The following is a 6,068-nucleotide window of genomic DNA, read 5'->3' on the forward strand; positions in this document are numbered from 1 at the left end:
GACTGGGACACCTACATCCCCTATGTCATGATGGCTTACCGGTCCTCCCAGCATGAAACAACCGGTTTTACACCAAACAAGTTAATGCTTGGTCTGGAGGTGGCAACGCCACTTAATTTGATGTACGAGATGCCACGGGTTGCAAAAACATTCCTCAACACCAATGGGTATGGGAATTACAGGAGAAAATGGAAGAGGCCCATGCATTTGCCTGCGAAAACTCAATAGGAGCAATGCTCCGACAAAAACAATTCAATGACCGGAAATTAAGCTGGCAGACATACGGGAAGGGGGAGATGGTGTACGTGTTCTTTCCACAAAAGAAGCCAGGTCTCTCGCCGAAGTTCACTTGTTACTGGCGTGGGCCATACAAGGTCTTAGAGAGATATTTTGACCTAACATACAAAGTCAATTGCGGGCCTAGGGGAAAGGCGCAGGTGATTCATGTAGACCGCATGCGGAAGAAACAAGCACAAACCTTGCGAATGGGGCTGCTGAGAGCGGTTTAACCGAGTCCCTTGCGGATTTCACATCAGTAAATGGTGATCGCGAGGATAGCGACACTAATGATTCCTAGTCACAGCATGTGAGCAGCAACACCCGGCAGCGAAGACCCCCGTACTGGCTTAAACATTTCGTGCGAAATTGCGCTTGCACAGCTAAGGAAATATTTGCTTAGAAATACATATGGTTTGGTGGATTGCCTAACATTTAGAGTTATGTTGTAAACGTTAGTTATTCTGAAACAGTTGTTAAGATAGTTTCTTGTTGATTTTCTAAAAAGCTAGTGTTGTTCATAGTCAGTAAGAAAGAGATATACTATTGACTTGCAAATGCGCGGACGCATTAATCCTGAGGAGAGGGTAATGTGATGAAAACGGGAAGTTGAAACGAGAGGTTTCCTTCTTGTAATGTTGTCTCTTTTTACATACATGTGCGTACAACATGTACAATGTGACCCAGCTTTGAATTGTAAATGTGCCTTGGCTTTTAGCGTGACGGCACGTAAATTAAAACTCTTCACTTCATTATCGGGGAGCGTGCCCAGAAACGATCACGTGGCGGCACGTAAAACTCTTCACTTCACTTCATTATCGGGGTTGTGGTGGTGTTGTTGCTGTGAAGATCGGAAAACAGGTAACATACAAGGACTAAATAAGTCCCTGTGAAAGTATAAGACTTTCGTGTGTTTAGTGGGATAACCGATACCGGGGGTAGTTTGTTGTACTGTTTACCATGTAGTAAAGTTTCAACTCCACTATACAACGCAATGATGGAAGACAATTCAGACATCATGTGGGTCTGCAAAGTATGTAAACAAAACTTTCCCAAACTGTCAGCAATCGAACAAGCTGTCAAAAAAATAGAATCCTGCACAGAGGAAAGATTGTCGAAGGTGGAAAACAAACTAGAACAATTAGAAATTGATATTCCAGAAAAAGTGAAAACAACTGTAGAGGGAATGAAAGGAGAAGTGATTGACAACCTAAGGAAAGACATTGGAGCAATAGTCAATGAACGGTTAAAAGAAGCAAATGATCAAAAGCGAAGAGAGCTCAATTTAATGGTGTTTAATTTGCCGGAATCAAAAGCTTCAACCGGGGAAGCAAGACGGAAAGAGGACCTACATCTCCTTTGTTGTATAGCTAGAGAACTAGAGATAACGGAATTTAACGTTAAACAAATTATTAGGATAGGAACGTACACCAAGGAAAAAGCAAGACCAGTTAAACTTGTGTTTGAAAACAGCAGAATCAGGAAAGTTCTACTTGACAAAATCATGGATATAAAAAACATCCGTAACGAATGTCTACGTAGGGTTGTTATCACTCGAGACCTAACACCTGAGCAACAGAACAACAACAGGAAATTACGTGACGAACTGAAACAACGTATTGATGCGGGAGAGAAAGTGAAGATTCGCGCTGGTCAGATTGTGAAAGTTATGGGTGACGGCAGGAAATGGGTAAAGGTGAAACAGGCTGATAAAACATCTCAAATCGGTCGTCAAACACGAACAGGAGTGAACGAGGAGAAAGCGACACCACTACTTACCCCTGGCCCTTTTGCGAAGCGAGGAGATTGCTCCAGCTTAGCACTTGGGCCTGGGGCAGTGGGAAATCTTGCTCCTGCCACAAACACACAAAACATCATAAGCACCATTCACCGCCCAGGTTCGCAGCCTTTATTGAACACAACATCGATGTCACACGGACGTTACAACACCTACGATGATTCGACATTAGTGGATAGCATCAATTTTTCTGTTATTCAACCATTAACAGACGACATTGAGGTTGATGATTCTAGTGACGAAGAACCGTCCATCATTTATTCTAAATAGGAAACCGGTTTTAACGAGCACAGTGTCTATACGACAGTTAGGACGAACACGAACAGCGACATTAAAGTAATATATAGTAATGTTGATAGCCTCATGAATAAAAGGAACGATCTTCAAATGATAATTCAACAGGAAGCACCGTCAATCATAGCCCTAACCGAAATTTTGCCAAAAAACAACGCTAGAGATATTGATAAAATTGAGCTTGAAATTCCTGGATATGATTTGTTTACAAACGATTTGGAGAAAGGACGAGGTGTGGTCTTGTACATCGACCAACAACTTAAAGCCGAAGTGAATGAAGAAATTATGGAATTGGATTTTTCGGAAATGATCTGGTGCAATATTAAATTGAAAGGCAATGACACCCTAGTTGTCGGTTGTATTTATAGGAGTCCAAATAGCCCCAGGGAAAACTCGGACAAACTAATCCTTCTTATCAATTCTCTTATGGACTATTCCAGCCATTTACTTATTCTTGGGGATTTCAATATCAAAAATATCAACTGGGAACTGGAAAGTACAACCGAAACAATTGGTTCTTTAGCTTATGATTTTTTTAGAGTGCATTAAAGAAAACTTTTTATTTCAACATATTCTTGAGGCTACTCGACACAGACATGGACAGAATCCATCTACTCTAGATTTGGTATTTACAAATGAAGAACATATGATACAAGATCTCAATGTTGGAACTCCTCTAGGTAAAAGTGATCACGCTGTGATAGTATTTAGACTAAATGTTTATACAGTAACGTCAACACCGCAAACCGATTTAATAAGATATTGCTACTATAGAGGAAACTACGATACCATGAACGAAGAACTAAGCTCAATTCGATGGGAGCATGAACTTCAAGGTTTGAACACATGCGATGCTTGGGATTACTTTGTCGATAAATTCTTCAAGATAATTGATCAACATATACCAGTGTGCAAAGTAAGACCGTCGGATCGGAGGGTGAGGAAACCTTGGATGAAAGAGGCCACCATCAATGCTTTAAAAATCAAACGAAAGACTTGGTATCAATATAAACACAATCAAACACCAGAAAACTATGAAACATATAGACTTGCCAGAAACGAAGCATCAAAACAGCAAAGAAGCTCAGTCGAGGAATATGAAAATAAAATAGTAACCGAATTTAAGGACAATCCTAAAAGTTTCTGGAAATACATCCAAAGTAAAACAAAAACCAAATCAGTAATTCCAAATCTAGAAGATGAAAACGGCGATATTGTGACAACAGACGAAGAGAAAACAACCGTACTTAATCAGTTCTTTAGCAGTGTATTTACGATAGAGGACAACAGCAATATACCGGAGTTCGAAGCAAGAACCAACAAGGAACTCGGTAACCTGGAGATAACAATAGACCAGGTCGAAAAGAAACTCGGAGAATTAAATGTCGCTAAATCCCCTGGACCTGACAAGCTTCATCCTAAGATACTTTATGAGCTACGATCTGTAATCAGTGAACCACTGGCAATTATATTTGATAAATCTCTCAGAGAAAGCGTATTACCAAAGGTATGGAAAGAAGCAAACGTAACACCAATCTTCAAAAAAGGAAACAAACAGAAAGCCCAAAATTACAGACCCGTGAGTTTAACCAGTATTGTCGTAAAAATTTTGGAATCAATTTGCCGAAATCATATTATGGACTTTTTGGAAAATAATAAACTTCTATGTGAGGAACAGTTCGGTTTTCGATCAAAAAAATCTACATCATTGCAACTACTTGAAGTTCTAGATGACATCACAAGGGAACTAGATGAAGGCAACAATGTGGACATTGTATATTTAGACTTTCAAAAAGCATTTGACACTGTTCCACACAAACGTCTGCTGTCAAAAATTAAAGCTCTGGGAATTAATGGTAAAATGACCGCGTGGATAAAGGCGTTTCTATCAGATAGAAAACAACGGGTTGTTTTAAACGGAACAACATCATCCTGGATCCCGGTTATAAGCGGAGTACCCCAAGGTAGTGTGCTCGGACCTGTTTTATTTTTGATATTTATCAATGACCTTCCAGAAACAACATATTCCATAACGAAACTTTTCGCGGATGATACCAAAGTGTATGGGAAAGCCAATAACATCGACGATTCGGAAAAAATACAAAGTGATCTCAATAAATTGGACGACTGGTCACAGAAATGGCAATTGAAATTTAATGCTGACAAATGTAAAGTTATGCATTTTGGAAATAACAACACAGAAACCGATTACAGTATGTTGGGGAACAACGGACAAAGTATACTAAGTATTACACGCGAAGAAAAGGATTTAGGTGTGATATTTGATCCAACTCTCAAATTTAGCACACACGTATCAAATTGTGTCAAGAAAGCAAATCGACTTCTGGGGATGATTAGGAGAACGTTTGGTCCACTCGACAAAGACATGTTTCTGCCATTATATAAATCTCTCATTCGGCCACTGTTAGAATACGCTACTACAGTTTGGAGTCCACTGCTACTTAAGGATATTCAGCAACTAGAAAATGTGCAACGTCGGGCCACCAAACTAGTAAAAGGACTTTCCGACTTACCCTATTCAAACCGGTTACGTCAACTTGGATTACCATCTCTAGAGTACAGACGTAAAAGAGCTGATGTTTTACAAGTTTTCAGAATTATTAATAAAATTGACATAACCAGTGATAGAGGCCGAAGCATGCTGACCGAACAAGACCATTACAGAACAAGGGGACACAATAAAAGATTACTGAAACCTCATACGAGACTCAACATTCGGAAACATTCATTTGCAGTAAGAGTGATCAACGACTGGAACTCCCTACCTTCGGAAATTGTGAATGCCGAGTCGGTGAACAGATTCAAGACCCTCATAAACACTTATTGGAAGAACTACGACATTAAGTTTTACCCTAGCTGTTATTGAAGACATTACTATAAGCAGGCTAAAACAAGGGACATATAGTGTATATATTGTATATAAGGTATAGAACTGAATGTGCTCAATATTTCATTAGTGCAAGTTTTTGAGTTTTGCGCAATACAATTATGATTATGTACAGACTATAGATTTAGGTGGTCAAGAAGCTTAATTTGCTTGATAATAGACCGAAATCTGGTATATATCTGGTATATAGTCAGAGTTGTATACCCGACCGCCAGTATTTTAGGTAGCAACTGCGCGCTGTAGCAAGTGCGCGGCGCAGCGGCGAGGTTACCGCTGCGCTCAACAGCAGTTATATGTATACGTATTAGCCACTGCGCAGTGTGACAAGTCCGCGGGCATCAGAATAGTGCCGTTGCGCTGGATACTTATGTGAATTTGTCATGTCCGTAGCAAGTAGTACGGCGTTTGTTAATAGTTGTGTCGTTTGTTTCTGAATATAAATCACATGTACATAATCTGATTAATTAGAGTTACAATTTATTAGTTTTCGCTACCAAAGTAATATAAACTCACAGTAGATTGCGAATGACCATCGGGACGAACCAGACCCGGTGCACGTTACAGTATCAATTAATTTAATTATTTAATGCAGAGATTTAAATAGTACATATTTACATAACTGTTTAATGAATAACCCGTAACTGAAAGAAATGAGTGAACGCCTACAACACGTGGTTAAATACAGGTACATTTCTGATTTCATTTAGTCGATTGGACGAGTTACGCAATGCATTATGGATAAGTAGATTAGTGACGTAATTTCCGATTGAAGACTTGGCCGCACGTTTTTCA

This window comes from Argopecten irradians, chromosome 2 (assembly GCF_041381155.1).
Source record: "Argopecten irradians isolate NY chromosome 2, Ai_NY, whole genome shotgun sequence".
Classification (NCBI taxonomy): Eukaryota; Metazoa; Mollusca; class Bivalvia; order Pectinida; family Pectinidae; genus Argopecten; species Argopecten irradians.